The 19,020-nt window shown below is 45.4% G+C and overlaps 1 long non-coding RNA gene and 1 other non-coding gene across 2 annotated transcripts in view; both read right to left on the minus strand.

Annotated features, from left to right (window-relative positions):
• LOC149466510 (uncharacterized) overlaps positions 1–19,020 on the minus strand; it is a 78,238-nt gene that overhangs the window by 9,811 nt on the left and 49,407 nt on the right. The gene's annotated exons all lie outside the window — the stretch shown is intronic.
• LOC149466511 (small nucleolar RNA SNORD82) lies at positions 641–706 on the minus strand. The gene has a single exon (XR_016312055.1). It is a non-coding gene; the product is annotated as a small nucleolar RNA SNORD82 (small nucleolar RNA).

Genomic DNA, 19,020 nt, shown 5'->3' on the forward strand with positions numbered 1-19,020 from the left:
ATTTTATAAGAAAAACACTTTTTTCAAAATTTTTGGACTTTCATTTACATAGCAAAAAAAATAAAAATCCCAGTGGTGAATAAATACCACCAAAATAAAGCTTTATCTGTCTAAAAAATTCATATGGGTACAGTGTTGCATGACCGCGCAATTGTCATTCAAAGTGTGATAGCACTGAAAGCTGAAGATTGGCCTGGACCAGGAAGGGGGTAAAAGTGTCCAGACTTGAAGTGGTTAAATATGGCAATGCAGTTAAGTAGAGCAAAAAGGCTTTTTTTTCCCTTTTTAAATATGTTGGATAGAAGAGGAGAGGGTTCCATTTATTGACCATCTGTGTCAGAGAATTCCCTTCACTTCCTTCAATGTTGCCTCAACATGAAGAGGAGATATCTTTCCAATGTGAAGGATATCCTCTCAGACAGTTGTCACAGGAAAACGTGCCCCCATTAGAAAAAGGTCTCCTGCATTCATGTTTTGGTGGCAACAAAATGTTGAATCTCTACAACGGGGACACAGACGGCAAAAAAAAAAAAAAAATCTGACAAAAGGTTTTCTTTCATTACACAAGTAAAAAAAAAATAAAAGTTCCAGTAAAAAGAGATCTCCATTGCATGTTAAAAACAAAGTTATCACATTTATGGCACATCAGCAAACATCAGTCATCAAAGATCAGTATTAAGTCCCAAAATTGTTCATCATTTGTGCCAACAATTCATAAGACAGCAGGCAGCTTACCCTCCTCTTCAGACTCCTCCTTTCCAGGTTTCTTCCCTTGAGGCATTTTGGCAGGAGCTTTCTTGGCAACAGGTTTTTTCTCTTCTTCAGATTCATGTAAAGAATAGAATTCCATTAACACACCAAACCAAATTTCAGTGACACCATCTCTCTATTAGATATCTAGTATTGTAAGAGTGGGAGGAGCCATCCACTATGTCCATGTCTCCTTCCCCTGTAATCCCAGGGCGTTGCCATGGAAACAGAGGTGACCCGGAAGTAGAAAAGAGGGCAGCCTGTCACTTCAGGTGTCCTCAGCCCACAGAGCGCCGCCTCTTTCTCTATGATTTGCCTCCTGTTCTCCTCCCCCTAGGTGGAGACCCGCCCCTTCCATCACGGCAGATGAGGATTCTGATCCCGCCTCTTCTCTGCCCCCTCAAAGAGTTCTACACCATACTCCTCCCCCCAGGCGGAGTTTCGGTCTTTTCCCCACTCTCATTTAGAGAGGTACCACGCCCCCACATTTATGGAGGTGAAAGCCACCCCCTCTAAAAAGTTCAATGGGAGGACATAGAGATGCCGCCCCAAAGCTTTGTCGCCCCGCCCCCATGCTCTGATGCCACGCCCCCGTTTTCTGAGTGGTAGGTTGCAAAGTCCCCGCCCCTCTCATTTGCATAAATGTTGCAGAGGATTGTGGGTATGTTGGTGTGTGATCTGGGGATGGGGGCTGAGCGGTTGTGTGTAATGTATGAGTACGGTATTCGGTGTAAGAGGTATACATTATTCATAATAATACATCCACACATACATCACAGCAGACACGTCTAGGAATAAAGGGAATGAAATGGACGGGCTCTCCATGATGTGACCCTCACAGATCCTGGAAGGGTTTATATAGAACAGGACACACCATGGTAATCAGCTGAGGGACGGCTTACTACCAAGGCTATGTGCACACCTTGGGGGGGTGTGAGGCCAGAACCAATCACTGGTGAGTCCAGAACCAATTGGTGTCCAGAACCAATCACTGGTGAGTCCACCAAGACCACATGACATGAGAAGAGCAACAAACGAAAAGAGAAGAAAAAGAAGAGATGTTGTCATGTGGGACCTTGGAGGGTGGTGGAGGTGATTGGCTGCCTGGCAGAGCAAGTCTGCGGTGTGAGATGGAGGCGCCCCACTGAAGAGTGAAGAAATGCGTGCGTGTGGGCGCTACCAGAACCCGATTCAGACTACTCTCCCTTCCCTCACCAAACTTTTACTTCACCACAGCATGTGAGGGTGCTGCACGACCCGATTCAGACTACCTTCCCCTCCCCCACCCTCATTATTCATCACGGCATGTGGGGGCGCTACATGACCCGATTCAGACTACTCTCCCCTCCCACACCATCATTACACTCCGCCACGGCATGTGGGGGCGCTACACCACTACTCTCCCCTCCCACACCATCATTACACTCCGCCACGGCTTGTGTGGGCGCCACACGACCCGATTCAGACTACTCTCCCCTCCCCCACCCTCATTATACTCCGCCACAGCCCGAGGGGGTGCCACACGACCCGATTCAGACTACTCTCCCCTCCCTCATTATACTCCGCCACGGCTTGTGGGGGCGCTACAGAACCCAATTCAGGCTACTCTCCCTTCCCCACCATCATTATACTGCACCACGCCCACTCTCCCCTCCCCCACCCTCATTATACTCCGCCACGGCTTGTGGGGGTGCTACACAACCCAATTCAAACTACTCTCCCCTCCCCATCCTCATTATACTCCGCCATGGCTTGTGAGGGCGCTACACAAACCAATTCAAACTACTCTCCCCTCCCCCATCCTTATTATACTGCACCACGGCCTGTGGTGGCACTACACGACCCAATTCAGACTACTCTCTCCTCCTCCACCCTCATTATACTCCGCCACGGCCTGTGTGGGCGCCACACGGCCCAATTCAGATGACTCTCCCCTCCCCCACCCTCATTATACTGCACCATGGCCTGTGGTGGCACTACACGACCCAATTCAGACTACTCTCTCCTCCTCCACCCTCATTATACTCCGCCACGACAAAACCACTTCTTCGGTTCCAAGACCTTCCATTCTCAACCAGTGTTCCATGGAACCCTGGGGGCTCCTCCAGAGGTTAAGAGTCCTTTGAATTGTGGCTGAATCTGATGGTGCCTGAATAGTTCTGGACCAAATGCCTATTTGAAGAGCCAACGGCAGGACACCAAAGATCTTTTTAACGGTCTGTAAGAGTGGCCTGCTGACCACCATTGTAGGGGGCAATCTTCCAAATGACTACCACTAAAAGGGGGGTGCGAATTCTTCCCACTGGCCACCAATGCAAGGGCCACTCTTTCAAATGATTACCACTAAAAGGGGCAAAATTCTTCCCACCGCCCACCAATGCGAGGGCTGTTCTTCCCACCGGCCACCAATGCGAGGGCCGTTCTTCTCACCGGCCACCAATGCGAGGGCCGTTCTTCCCACCGGCCACCAATGCGAGGGCCGTTCTTCTCACCGGCCACCAATGCGAGGGCCATTCTTCCCACCGGCCACCAATGTCAGGGCCATTCTTCCAACAGGCCACCAATGTAAGGAGCATTCTGCCCACCGATCACCAATGAATTAATTTTAGCAAGGGTTTCCTGAAACCTGAAAATTATTTCAAGGATTCCTCGGGTAAAACTCTTGAGAAAGTCTGTCTAAGAGTTTCACAAAGATGCTCAGCATTTATATTCACAACTTAGGTCACCTCACCCTGATGGACCATGAACAGTCCATGTAAGGGGGCACTCCGATGGGATCAGTCCATGTAAGGGGGCACTCCGATGGGATCAGTCCATGTAAGGGGGCACTCCGATGGGATCAGTCCATGTAAGGGGGCACTCCGATGGGATCAGTCCATGTAAGGGGGCACTCCGATGGGATCAGTCCATGTAAAGGGGGAACTCCGATGGGAACACTGCATGTAAAGGGGCAATCCGATGGGAACAGTCCATGTAAGGGGGCAATCCGATGGGATCAGTCCATGTAAGGGGGCACTCCGATGGGATCAGTCCATGTAAAGGGGCACTCCGATGGGATTAGTGCTGTAAGGGGGCACTCCGATGGGATCAGTCCATGTAAAGGGGGAACTTCGATGGGAACACTGCATGTAAAGGGGCAATCCGATGGGAACAGTCCATGTAAGGGGGCAATCCGATGGGATCAGTCCATGTAAGGGGGCACTCCGATGGGATCAGTCCATGTAAAGGGGGAACTCCGATGGGAACACTGCATGTAAAGGGGCAATCCGATGGGAACAGTCCATGTAAGGGGGCACTCCGATGGGAACAGTCCATGTAAGGGGGCAATCTGATGGGAACAGTCCATGTAAGGGGGGCACTCCGATGGGATCAGTCCATGTAAGGGGGTACTCCGATGGGAACAGTCCATGTAAGGGGGCACTCCGATGGGAACAGTCCATGTAAAGGGGAACTCCGATGGTATCAGTGCATGTAAGGGGGCACGCCGATGGGAACAGTCCATGTAAAGGGGGCACTCCGATGGGAACAGTTCATGTAAAGGGGGCACTCCGATGTGAACAGTCCATGTAAAGGGACACTCCGATGGTAACAGTCCATGTAAAGGGGCACTCCGATGGGATCAGTGCATGTAAGGGGACACTCCGATGGGAACAGTCCATGTAAAGGGGCACTCCGATGGGATCAGTGCATGTAAGGGGACACTCTGATGGGAACAGTCCATGTAATGGGGCACTCCGATGGGATCACTGCATTTAAGGGGGCACTCCGATGGGAACAGTCCATGGAAAGGGGCACTCCGATGGGATCAGTGCATTTAAGGGGGCACTCCGATGGGAACAGTCCATGTAAGGGGTCACTCCGATGGGAACAGTCCATGTAAGGGGGCACTCCAATGGGAATAGTCCATGTAAGGGGGCACTCTGATGGGAACAGTTTATGTAAAGGGGCACTCCGATGGGAACAGTCCATGTAAAGCTGGCACTCCGATGGGATCAGTGCATGTAAGGGGGCACTCTGATGGGAACAGTTTATGTAAAGGTGCACTCCGATGTGATCAGTCCATGTAAGGGGGCACTCTGATGGGATCAGTCCATGTAAGGGGGCACTCTGATGGGATCAGTGCATGTAAAGGGGCACTCCGATGGGATCAGTCAATGTAAAGGGGCACTCCGATGGGATCAGTGCATTTAAAGGGGCACTCCAATGGGAACAGTCCATGTAAAGGGGGCACTCCGATGGGAACAGTTCATGTAAGGGGGCACTCCGGTGAGAACAGTCCATGCAGAGGAGCAAGCCGATGGGAACAATGCATGTAAGGGGGCACTCCGATGGGAACAGTCCATGAAGGGTGCACTCTGATGGGAACAGTCCATGTAAAGGGGCACTCCGATAGGATCAGTCCATGTAAGGAGGCACTCCGATGGGATCAGTCCATGTAAGGGGGCACTCCGATGGGATTAGTGCATGTAAGGGGACACTCCGATGGGATCAGTGCATGTAAAGGGGCACTCCGATGGGATCAGTCCATGTAAGGGGGCACTCCGATGGGAACAGTCCATGTAAAGGGGGCACTCCGATGGGAACACTGCATGTAAAGGGGCAATCCAATGGGAACAGTCCATGTAAGGGGGCAATCCGATGGGATTAGTGCATGTAAGGGGACACTCCGATGGGATCAGTGCATGTAAAGGGGCACTCCGATGGGATCAGTCCATGTAAGGGGGCACTCCGATGGGAACAGTCCATGTAAGGGGGCACTCCGATGGGAACAGTCCATGTAAAGGGGGCACTCCGATGGGAACACTGCATGTAAAGGGGCAATCCAATGGGAACAGTCCATGTAAGGGGGCAATCCGATGGGATCAGTGCATGTAAGGCGGCACTCCGATGGGATCAGTCCATGTAAAGGGGCACTCCAATGGGATTAGTGCTGTAAGGGGGCACTCCGATGGGAACAGTCCATGTAAGGGGGCACTCCGATGGGAACAGTCCATGTAAATGGGCACTCCGATGGGAACAGACCATGTAAGGGGGCACTCCGATGGGAACAGTCCATGTAAGGGGGCACTCCGATGGGATCAGTCCATGTAAGGGGGCACTCCGATGGGATCAGTTCATGTAAGGGGGCACTCCGATGGGATCAGTCCATGTAAGGGGGCACTCCGATGGGATCAGTCCATGTAAGGGGGCACTCCGATGGGATCAGTCCATGTAAGGGGGCACTCCGATGGGATCAGTCCATGTAAGGGGGCACTCCGATGGGATCAGTCCATGTAAGGGGACACTCCGATGGGATCAGTGCATGTAAAGGGGCACTCCGATGGGATCAGTCCATGTAAGGGGGCACTCCGATGGGAACAGTCCATGTAAAGGGGGCACTCCGATGGGAACACTGCATGTAAAGGGGCAATCCAAAGGGGAAAAGTCCATGTAAGGGGGCAATCCGATGGGATCAGTGCATGTAAGGGGACACTCCGATGGGAACAGTCCATGTAAAGGGGCACTCCGATGGGATCAGTGCATGTAAGGGGACACTCTGATGGGAACAGACCATGTAAGGGGGCACTCCGATGGGAACAGTCCATGTAAAGGGGGCACTCCGATGGGAACAGTCCATGTAAAGGGGCACTCCGATGGGATCAGTGCATTTAAGGGGGCACTCCGATGGGAACAGTCCATGTAAAGGGGGCACTCCAATGGGAACAGTCCATGTAAAGGGGGCACTCCAATGGGAACAGTCCATGTAAGGGGGCACTCCGATGGGAACAGTCCATGTAAGGGGGCACTCCGATGGGAACAGTCCATGTAAAGTGGGCACTCCGATGGGATCAGTGCATGTAAGGGGGCACTCTGATGGGAACAGTTTATGTAAAGGGGCACTCCGATGGGAACAGTCCATGTAAAGCGGGCACTCCGATGGGATCAGTGCATGTAAGGGGGCACTCCGATGGGAACAGTCCATGTAAAGGGGCACTCCGATGGGAACAATTCATGTAATTGGGGCACTCCGATGGGATCAGTCCATGTAGTCACAGAACTTTATTGTTGTATGATTTTATAAATGAGACACATTGTTAATTATGTTCATTTATGGGTGGTGCTGCACTTGCTTAATTTTGGGGATTTGCTGTTTTTGCCGCCCTTCGTCAGACCCCTGGTCACACTTTTTTCTGGTCTGCCTATATGAAATCTTAGGAGTCTTTTAGCTGAATCCCATGGTCAAAAATGAAACTGCCCAGAGACAATACATTCTTTCTCCAGTTTTGACATTTTTAACCAAAAGATGACAAGCCTGCCCACCACGACAAGGTAGACTCTTTCAGGGCAGGACCTACACTGAACTACACTACGCTAACCTACTCCATGCTAGTCATCGTATTCTTACTGTTAGATGCCTGATTGTAATAAGCCTCATCCTAGAACCTTCCATCTTCCTCTCCAGACTTGTTTACTAAGATCTACATAAGAACAACCCTTTTCATTCACAAAACAGAGAACAGATTTGAAATGGTTGTTGCTGTTATCTTATGGTGGGTGATGCAGTGGTCAGCAATGATCACCTGTAATGTCCCGACACATTTCCCTTCTTTAATCAATGCAGAGCTCTCTTCCACATAGATGCCTTCAGTCTGAAAGGTCTAAAGCGATTTAATTGTCGTGAAGTTTGTTCACAGAGAACCTTTGTCGCCGTCCTCATCCTACCAGTCCTCAGTTTTACTGACATAGAAAAATGCTCACAATAGTGTGTTACAATAAATAATTGTATGTTAAATAAAACATTAGGGTTTTTTTTAGAATTACAATTCCAAAACATCTGAATAGAGCCCATGGCAGCAACAGGGGGAATGACAACCCTCAGGGTACTGTGGTCACCCCCTGAAGGAGGTCACCCCACCCACATTCCACCTATCAGGCCATGCACAACACCCCAGTTATCCCACCAGACCACACCCAACTGGGAGGAGGTGCAATCAATTCTGAACTTCGTGAACCCAATAGGAAGGCCGAGACTTCCTCAGAGCTATGCGCCACCAACATTCCTGTCCTGCCACAGTTTCAGAGCTTCCCCGAGAGGTAGCCTCACTCCATTCCTTCAGGCACAGAGTGTCTACACTCCACCTAAAAAAAAACCTGTGCTAATACACTATTATGAGCATTATTTCTCTGTTTTTTAAGGGTTTATTTGCATTTTTAATTATATTAATAAAAGGTCACTTTATTTTGGTTTATCCACATATATTATGGATTGGCAATATGAGATTATTAGTATACAGTATTTGATTAAGGGTTTGTATATTAAAATATTTTTTATATACATGTACTTATTGTTTATACACATATAATTCTGTATACTAATTTTTATATTAATTGCATCGGGTTGGTATCACCCGTTTTTTTTTGAGGATTAGGGGGTGAGTTTTTTAAATTTTTTATCTAGTGTATTTTTATCAAATTTATAATTATTTAGATTATTAAAGGTTTTTTGAGGATGTCCAATTTATACTGTCCAATAATGATGTAGGGAGCCATTAAGGGATATATACTATATAGTGCCATTAAGAAGTACTGCCCTGTGATCTATAGGGTCTGTGGAAAACAGGCTTGTTTTCACTGCAAGTCCGACGGTAGGGTTGCCTAGTTACTGTTCGGACTACGCTAGTATGGCAGTGGTTGTCCCAATCACGCAGTCCTGAAGAAGTCACGTGGAAGCGTGACGCAACGCGTCGACGGCAAAGCGTGGTGACGTACTTCCAGTGTAGCGCCATTTTGGTACACCTTTTCATGCAATACACCCAGTACCTAGGGTAAAGGCTTGTATATTATCAACTAAATGTGAGTGCAAATTTTTTGACTTATCTACCTCATTGGAATAAAGTGGTTTTACACTATGGAGGATGTTTTCTTCTCTTGTTCCATGGGATTATGAAAGAGTATTGTAGGTTGTGAGGGTGCCTACCTACCTATCTACCTACCTATCCAGAGGAAGTAACAACAGTGGTGCTGCAGGATATCAGTGTGGGTATATCTCCCAGGAAATCAAGGCTGCAATCGCAGGGGGGATGCGATCGGAGGGTGTTGTGCGATCGGAAGGGGATGCATGATTGGAGGGCAGGATGCGATCAAAAGGGGGTGTGCGATTGGAGGGGGGGTGCGATTGGAGGCCATTATCCTGGAGAGATCAGCTACACCTGGCATGATGTCTCTATTTGCAGAATATCAGACAGGGTTTTATATTCTATACAATAATATCGGGATCTGTATATAATATAATCCTGTATACTGGGATCTGTATACAGGACACTGATCAGCCAGAACATTATGACCATTGACAGGTGAAGGGAACAACATTGATTATCTGCTTACAATGACATCTGAAAGTGACTGAGATATATTAGGCGGCAAGTGAACATGTTGTCTCTGAAGTTGAAGATTTGAAAGCAGAAAAAATAGGCATCACAGTTTGTTGTCTATGGGGGTTGTATATCTGCAGACTAGTCAGGGTGCTCATGCTGACCCAGCTCCACAGACAAAAGCCCCTACAATGATCGCATGAGCATCAGAATTGGAGCACGGAGTAATGGAAGAAGGTGGCGGGTCTGAAGAATCACGTTAGTTTTCTTACATCATGTGGATGGTTGGGTGTGTCTCACTTACCTGGGGAGGAGATGGCTGTGGGATGCAGTATAAGAAGAAGGTAAGTCGGTGGGGGCAGGGTGGTGCTTTGGGCCATGTTCTGTTGGGAAGCCTTGGCTCCTGCCATTCATGTGGAAGTTACTTTCTACAGACCACCTACCTAAGCATTGCTGCTGATGGAGTCCAACCCTTCATGGAAACGCTGTTCCTGGATGGCAGTGGCCTCTTTCAGCCGGAGAATGCTCCCCGCCACACTGCAAAAATGGTTGGAGGGGTACAGGGAGTTTGAGGTGTTGACTTGGCCTCCAGTTCTCTAGATCGCAATCCAATCAAGTAACTGGCTTTTACAGCAGTGAACATGGACGGTTGTTGGCTGGCTGGCATGTTGAACTGGCTATCTTATCCCCCTCTTTGATAAGTTATACCTATCCATGTTCCTTGTGCAAAATCCATTGTTAGACTGGGGCTGGCTGACAAGTTGAACTGGGTAGCCTTAGTAGTTTATTCAGTAAAGCACAGTGCCAGCTGTAATCTCTTGTCGATGGTCAAATCAGTTCTATATCATCGTGGCTCTTTGATAACCGCATAGGATAAGACTGTATATGTTTTAGTATGATGGATTATAAAGGAATAGTTGAAAGATTGAATAAATGCAACCATGGTAAAATAAACAAATACGTGTATGCTGTTACACAGTTAATATTTCTGTTAATGTTCATGAGAATTCATATCGTTTATTCTTTGTACCATTTCCTATGGATATTTCTATAGTTAGTTATATGCTGCCACCAGTGGCCTTATTTGGTAATGCATTTGTTTTTCATATTGCCTCCCTGAGATCAATGACACAGTTCCTTTGTATATGAAGCTCCTCCCTTCTTCTTGAGTACAGTACTTCCTGTGTCATGGAGGCAGCTAACAGACCACATGTAACAGGGACACATGTATTCTGCATAGTACGCTACAGAAAGTATCATCTTTTGACTGCATAATACTGGAAACCATTCATTCTGCTGTATCCTGTTTCACATGTACAGAATAAAGCAACTTCTGGATGAACACAGTATTGGTGAGTTCAGCTATCTGATAAGGATTGTCCACAGTGATTATATCCGTTTATACAGGCTAGGCAGAGAGGTCTCACAAGGGATAAATTGCTATCACAACAATCTGAGTCAGAATAAAGTGCATTGAAGCCTGCAGAGCATGGCAGTTACAATCAGTTTATTGCTGGTGCAGTGCATAGGCTCCTGCATCGTCCCCAGCCCAGCCCCCAGTCTCTCTGGAGGTATGCACATACTGTTTTGGAAGTGGAGGAAAATATCAATGGATTACAAGTATAGTGACACCACCACACAGCGCTCTAATTAGATCTGTGAGTTCCTCTGCTCTTGTGGCAGATGGGACTTGTAGTCTTTCCAATCACTGATCCCTGTGAATTGGTCACATGGCTGTGTGATCAGAGCCATACACAGCTGCACCTAAATCAAACTCAAACAGCCTCAGGTAGAAGCATAAACAAAAAATAGACAAAGCACACATGTGCCCTAGTGCAGTGAATCCTTTAATGATGAACCATATTACATAATACAATATCAAAATCGCAGATCTCTGTGAGGAACTCTCGTGCCTTGTGCCTCCTTATGCATCCACACTTGTCTGGGGGTACCCATGCTGGCACATGAAGTGTCCTATCCAAAGTGTGACACCAGTGGGGCAGAGGGAGGACCAGAACACCAGTTCAGTCCTCAGCGCCGGCTTGCTCAAGGTGCCGGGGACCCTGCATGTGCCACAGCTATGGACAAAGCTGGCACTGCTAGCGGAAGAGAGGGTGGAGGCCACGGTTGAATCGCTGAGGCCTGTTTCTGGGACAGTGTTGGCCCCCTTTTTTCATGTCTTTTTTCAAGACTTGGAAAAGGGGGTCATGCCCCCAAAATGTGAGGTGCATAGTATTGTGTTAATTGCACTTGGAAACACAATCCCTGGATATTTGTATCTTTGTTTTTTTTTTGTGCATGTAGAAGCATCCTGTGGTTCCGGTGACGTGGGGTGCAGTTTCAGGATGGGGGGGTTGGAGAAGGTGACCATATGTTATGTTACACCTTAAATATAGATTTAATATGAAATCTGGTCAGAAAGGTGAACGTAGCCTTTTAGGACTTTATTGAATCCTATTGCTTCCACTCATGTATGGCATATGTCTGCAGCAGCAGAGGGTTTTACACAGTTTCCCAGGTGCTGTAGCATGCATCTTTAACAAGCCGATTTTCAGCTGTCAGGTAGAAGCGATCTGGTGGATGTACAGCTGATGGATCACTTTCATGGGCCCCCGTTAATGCACCATCCAATTCCCCTACCACCTCCCACTATGTTTCCCGGGTTCCAGTTTTCCACCTTTGAACCTCAGACTCGCACTGCGCGATCTGCGCTTCATTGGCTTCAGTGAAGGGCAGGGGAGACATCAGGGGTCTAATTGCCAGGTGTCTTTTGCAGGTAACCATCCCTACATATTTTAAGATGATGAGAAAGATGACGGCATTGAGTGGTTATAAGAATGCGTATGAGTACATGCTTTTGTATTGGTGGAATGGGAATGCTTTGTTCGTCTTTATTTTATGACCTGGCTGTGTTCTTTCTGTTCGCAGAATCGCTCCATAGACCATCGTGTTGATCTGTATTCTCTGCAGCTCTATTGCTGGGATTATTCTGATCTGTGCCAGTAGTAAGTAAGCTTTTATTTTTCATTTATTGCTGTATAAATACTTGCTGTGTGTTGGCTATAGGCAATACATGGTACACAATCCTTCCATGTCCACATCTCCATTATTCACTGGCATCCTCTGTGGGCTGTGGGTTCCGGCACAGTAATAAATGAGATGGATTTTAGGTGAATCTTCAAACAAAATCATTTTTTCTATTGTTTTTGCAAGTGGAAGTGTTAGGACATCTGTTGAGTTTCTATTGACATTTATCAAGGAAATTTCACTTAACCCACATAGGAAATGAGGAAGGTAAAGCAGAGTATATGCGTATTGAAATTCCTCCTGTCCAGCAGGAACTGCCCATATCTCAGTACGTGTGTATCCCTCACTTGTGTGCATGCTGGGATTTGGGAAGTTGTTTTTTGGTTTTTCTTTTGTTTTTTTTCTTCCTATTCAATCAACTGGTTGCTTGAAGAAAGACTGTGTATACCCAGCTAACGTTTACACTATATGAAAGGCAAGAAAAAAAATCACAGAGGTTCTAACACTTCCCCTTCTATGAATAAAGTGGTTTTATTTGCTGATGCGTCCCTAGAGAGATCCCGTTCACTTCCTGTTCCTTTGAACATGTAGAGAGGAGGAATCTCCCCTGCAGTGAGCACAGACAGAGATCCTAACTGCATCCCACCTTCTTTGGAAAAAAGGTTTTGGCAGGAATAACACTTTTTCCTAGTTTAAGATAGTTAAATAGTAAAAAAAATTTTGGTAAATGCCTTTTAACCACTTCAAGTCTGGACACTTTTACCCCCTTCCTGTCCAGGCCAATTTTCATCTTTCAGCACTATCACACTTTGAATGACAATTGCGCGGTCATGCAACACTGTACCCATATGAATTTTTTAGCATTTTTTGAGATGGATAAAACTTTATTTTGGTGGTATTTATTCACCACTGGGATTTTTATTTTTTTTGCTATATAAATGAAAAGTCCCAAATATTTTGAAAAAATAAATAATCTTTCTTCATAAATCTTGGCCAAATTTTATTCAGTTATCTTTTTAGTAAAAAAAAAAAAAAAAAATTAGTTTATAACCAAAAATTATAACTTTTCAAAACTTTTTTTAAATTTTTATTTTATTTCTTTATATTATTATTTATGTTTTTTTTGTCAACATACTGTCACCCTAGCAGTAAAAAAAAAAAAATCTTCGTCAACCCCCACAAGTAGTACAGTGTCACTACTTGTGGGGGGTGGTGAAGATTTTTTTTTTTACACTGATTGCTTTTACACCCATAAAGGCTGTAAAAGCAATAATTTCTACTCTTCTCTGGCTGCATTCTTGCAGCCATTGAGAAATACTGTGTGAGCTGTGATTGGTCACAGCTTGTCACATGGTACAAGGCTGTTGTGAATAGCCTTGTACCATGTCACCTCTGTGATCATTCAAAGATTTCACACATAGTAAGCAATGCTGTCAGAAATGACATCTTGCTTATTACTCTTCATGTGATCACTGATTGGCCAATCAGTGATCACGTGATCGTCACACAGACGTCCTGTACAACAATCGATTATAATCAGCCACACACCCCTGCACTGCTCCCGTCTGGCCATTTATATACATGGGCCGGACGGGAAGTGATTAATTACCTTCCTAGTTCCTGTCTACCTCCCATATCCACACCAGTGAAAATCCCAGTACTTTCAGGTATAAAAACACATGGCTATACCCCCTGCCTTCCCACAATGCATTATTTGCTATCATGAGCGAGTCACCATTCTCAAATCCTGTTACATGGAGGCAATCCTGGCAGACCTGGATTTGCATAGGGTCTGCAGTGCAAAACACAACGGCAAACTGGATCAGAGAGCCATCCTCTGTGTGACCTCCTGTAGGTGGTGGTGGGAAGGAGGTGCAGAGTGGCCACGGTTCTAGAATGACAGGCAAACTTCCCTTAAGGTGGTGGGTTGGCAGGGAGATACTAGAGAGAATATAGAGGGTGTAGGTGGCACGAAGGGAGATACTAGAGCAGCTATAATCTGTAGGTGGCAGGGAGACTCTAAAGGGGCTATAGACTGTATGAAGGTTGCAGGGGAGATGCTAGAGGTACTGCAATGGTAAAATATTTACTGGGTATATCTGTCAAAAGACACAGGTAACATTTGCCTTTTATAGATGAATCAGAGTGACTTGCGAGCCACAGGTGTGATAATTACTAGAGGATCGCAAACATGAACCACATAACTACAACTGTGTTGGAAATATCTACAAATATATGTTGCGCTCCTAAATACTTCTCAATAAATAATAATTAAATTATTACCATTAAATTAATTCAAATTATGATACAAATAACTAATAAAAGTGTATAAATACCAAAAAATATTTAAATAGATAATTTCAACTAATCAATCTCCTCCAAATAAATATCAAAATAATTCTACATAAAATACTCCTCTAAAAAAATATATTTTACCAAGTGCTCATAAATCATCTATTAGTGACATGATGTACTTACTAATACCCTCAATTTCATTTATATTCATAATACCCTCATTTAATATAATAAAAATAATAAACCAACTAATAACACTCAACTAAAACGCATTTAAATGATCCTCCATAAATAAAAATAACCAAATGCTCATAAATAATTTAGTAGTGATTAGTATGAATCCAAATATCATCAAAATAATAGTCCCATTGAATAAACAATTGTTTATATAGAGTGACTTGGTGCTTGTTGTTCTTCAATTTGTGACTTTTGTGTGTCTGCATTCTCTGGTCATTCCCTGCACTGTCTGCAGTCTCTGGTCATCCCCGGCACTGTGTCCGCATATGCTGTTACACAGTTAATATTTCTGTTAATGTACATGAGAATTCATATAGTTTATTCTTTGTACCATTTCATATGGACATTTCTATAGTTAGTTATATGCTGCCATATAGTGCCTTATTTGGTAATGCATTTGTTTTTCATATTGCCTCCTGAGATCTATGACACAGTTCCTTTGTATATGAAGCTCCTCCCTTCTTCTTGAGTTCAGAACTTCCTGTGTCATGGAGGCAGCTAACAGTCCACATGTAACAGGGACACATGTATTCTGCATAGTACGCTACGGAAAGTATCATCTTTTGACCGCATAATACTGGAAACCATTCATTCTGCTGTATCCTGTTTCACATGTACAGAATAAAGCAACTTCTGGATGAACACAGTATTGGTGAGTTCAAGCTATCTGATAAGGATTGTCCACAGTGATTATATCTGCTTATACAGGCTAGGCAGAGAGGTCTCACAAGGGATAAATCGCTATCACAACAATCTGAGTCAGAATACCGCAGTCTCTGGTCATCTCCTGCACTGTGTCCGCAGTCTCTGGTCATCTCCTGCACTGTGTCTGCAGTCTCTGGTCATCTCCTGCACTGTGTCCGCAGTCTCTGGTCATCCCCTGTACTGTGTCTGCAGTCCATTGGTTCAGAATATTTTTTTTCTTGTTTTTCGCCTCTAAAACCTAGGTGTGTCTTATGGTCAGGTGCGTCTTATGGAGCGAAAAATACGGTAATAAAAATATGCAGCGCTCATATATTAGAAGTTAACCTGATCGCTAAATTGAACATAAATTAAGCAAGATTCATGATTAAAATAAAACATTAGAATATTAGAATATTAAACTTGTGACTTCTGTGGTGCATCCGAGGTTGAGAAACCAGAGGGAAGTTCATGACTCTTGTGGTGAAAAAAACTGAGAATAGCTTGCACTAACCAGATGTCTCAGCACAAGGAGCATGGAGTAATTAAGACCTACTCCTGGTACTCTGAAAGGAAGCCACTGAAGAGGATGATGTCATCTTATCTCTCGCCACTAGATGTCATGTTCCCAGGACAGCAGGACGGGGATCCCAGAGATATACAATCTGCACATGGACACAGACAAACATCCATCTCTTTCTTCAGAATAACAAAAGTAAGCGACATGGAACAAGACCTTCCTTAGATTTTGTGCCCGGCCACCAAAGGAGCTTCTGGCCTGTGGCTCTCTTATTATGGAGTAAGCCCGGGCTTTTTGAAGGTGCTCGATTCCTCTTGACTTTCTGTGGGTTGCTGACTGATTTGCTGGATTAATCCCTCCATTGGCTGATGTGTATCTCTGGGATCCCCGTCCTGCTGTCCTGGGAACATGACATCTAGTGGCGAGAGATAAGATGACATCATCCTCTTCAGTGGCTTCCTTTCAGAGTACCAGGAGTAGGTCTTAATTACTCCATGCTCCATGTGCTGAGACATCTGGTTAGTGCAAGCTATTCTCAGTTTTTTTCACCCCAAGAGTCACGAACTTCCCTCGGGTTATTGTTCTTGTTGGCGCCGGGGAGTGTCTATGTGCCCTCCTTGAGTGGAAGACTCTTCCCGAGTTGTTTTCTCCAGGCAGATCCATTCCATTGCAGGGCTACAGCTATTACTGGTACGCAGTTTGATTTGCTTATGCTATGTTATTTTATTTTGTATGCTACTACTGGTTCTATGGGACAAGAAGATTCTTTCTTCAGTCCGAATGTCTTCTCTTTTTTCTCCCTCTTTTTCTTTTCTCTCCTCCCCCCCCCCCCCGCCCCTTTTTTTTTAATTTCCTCTCTCCAGGGTCAGCTGCCAGCACACGTAGATTCGTTGGGCCATTTTCTTGCCCAAGGGGGTGAGTCCCAGCTTCTATAGGTACTTAATTGTCGATTATGTCGTCTCGACACCCTACCAGAGGAACTATTCGTCTACTCTCCCACAATGGTTCAGGGGCTCAATTCCCCCTCTAAACGTATAAAAGCCTTTAATGCATACCGCTCTTTTGGGGCAGATATAGTTGCTTTACAGGAGACCCATTTTCCCTCCTCATTCTCACCACGATATGTTCATAAAGATTACCCTGTTTGTTATTTTGCTAGTGCTACAGAGAGGAAGCGGCGGGTTGCCCTTTGCTTGTCTCTCCGTCTGTCGTTCACCGAATCTAAAGTCATCCGGGGCAGAGAGGGACGGTATCTTCTGGTGAAGGGCCACTTGGGGGGTCATTTAGTTACTTTGGTAATCTACTGCACCCCGAATACCAATCAGGTTGAATTTTTTCAGTCATTGCTGAGCTCTATGACTAAGGAATTTGAGGGGGATGTTATCCTGGCCGGGGACTCTAATTTGGCATTGGATCAGATTTTGGACCATTCCCAAACCGCTGTGCTTCAGCCCCCTCCTAGACAGAGCCATAAGTTCGCCCAGCTATTGTTTCGTTATGATCTGGTTGAAGCTTGGAGGGAAGCTAACCCAACTTCTCAGGATTACTCCCAATATTCTAGGACCTATAACTGTTATTCTCGTATTGACCATATATTTCTTCATACGCACTACCCGTACGTTGGCTCCTCGACATTCCCAAACGGCTCTTCCTAAACTTAGATTGACTGATGGAACGTTGTCCCAAGATCCTGGTAAGATCCTCCAAAAATTTCATTCTTTTTACACTGAACTTTATAGCTGATCACCAGGGATTACTTCCTCGCCTTTTGATGTGTTTTTGAGCTCTGTTTCTCTCCCCTCTCTTCAGGAAACCCATAGGGAATCTATGGAACGGCCTATTTCTTATGAAATATCTTGCCTCTCATAAAGCCCCTGGGCCTGATGGTCTTCCTCATCAATACTATAAAGTTTTTCCTGACATCTTGATTCCCCATATGGCTCTTTATTTTAACTATTTACGAGAGGGGGGACTGGTGCTCCCTGACGAAAACAGGGCATTTATCAGTGTCCTCAAGGATGCGTCTATAGTTTCTAATTATCGGCCTATCTCCCTAATTAATTGCGATTTTAAGATTCTCACTAAAATCTTGGCCTTGCGTCTCCATAAATTCCTGGCCCTGTATATTCATGATGATCAGTCCGGATTCATAAGCGGTCGACAGACTTCAGACCAAATTCTTCGGACTTTGGCCCTGCTGTCGGCCGTGCAATCCAACTGGGACAAATCCTCACAGAGAGAAATTCTATTGTTATCCTTGGATATTCATAAAGCATTTGACAGTCTATCCTGGGATTATTTATTCCAGATGTTGGATAGGTTTGGTTTTGGCCCTTATTTTACGACATTACTACGGGCTTTATATTCTAGCCTGTAAGCTCACGTTTCCATCCGTGGATATAAATCAGCCCCCCTTTTGATAGAGCGAGGAACTAGACAGGGATGTCCTCTTTCTCCGCTATTATTTGCGTTGACAGGCAAAGGAACCACTGGCGATTGCTATCCGTTCTGATCCCACTATTTCAGGTATCCGCTGTGGTCAACGGGACCATAAATGTGCTCTATCTGCCGACGATGTCCTTATGTATGTATCTAATCCTCGGACCTCTTTGCCTGGTCTCCTCCACCTGTTTCATCATTTCTCTGACCCTCTGGGCTCACGCTTAATCCCTCTAAAACAATTGCCTTAAATATTTCATTACCCGATTCAGAGGTTGCTCATCTCCAGGATAACTTTGACTTCCAGTGGGCTTCTCGTTCTCTTCCTTATTTAGGGATCCATCTCACAAAATCTATCTCGTTGTTGTATAGGGCAAATTATCCTCCACTCTTTCAACGCCTTCGATCTGATTTATTGGAATGGCAGGATCTTTCACTTTCCTGGTTTGGCAGAATTAACGCTATTAAAATGACCTTTTTGCCGAGATTATTCTATTATTTTAGGACGTTACCGATCATGGTTCCCAAACGGGACCTGTTACTATTGCAAGCAGCAGTCTCTAGATTCATCTGGAGGGGAAAACGTCCTAGGGTTAACCAGTCAACCCTATTCTCCTTGAAGAAGCATGGCGGTTTGGGACTTCCTAATCTTTTTGCCTATTTTCAGGCGGCTCAGATAGCACAATTATCGTGTACTACGGCCAGGAGTTATGTCCCTCA

Source organism: Staurois parvus, unplaced genomic scaffold (genome assembly GCF_062004578.1).
Source record: "Staurois parvus isolate SC_StPar_1 unplaced genomic scaffold, SC_StPar_1.0 ptg000126l, whole genome shotgun sequence".
Classification (NCBI taxonomy): domain Eukaryota; kingdom Metazoa; phylum Chordata; class Amphibia; order Anura; family Ranidae; genus Staurois; species Staurois parvus.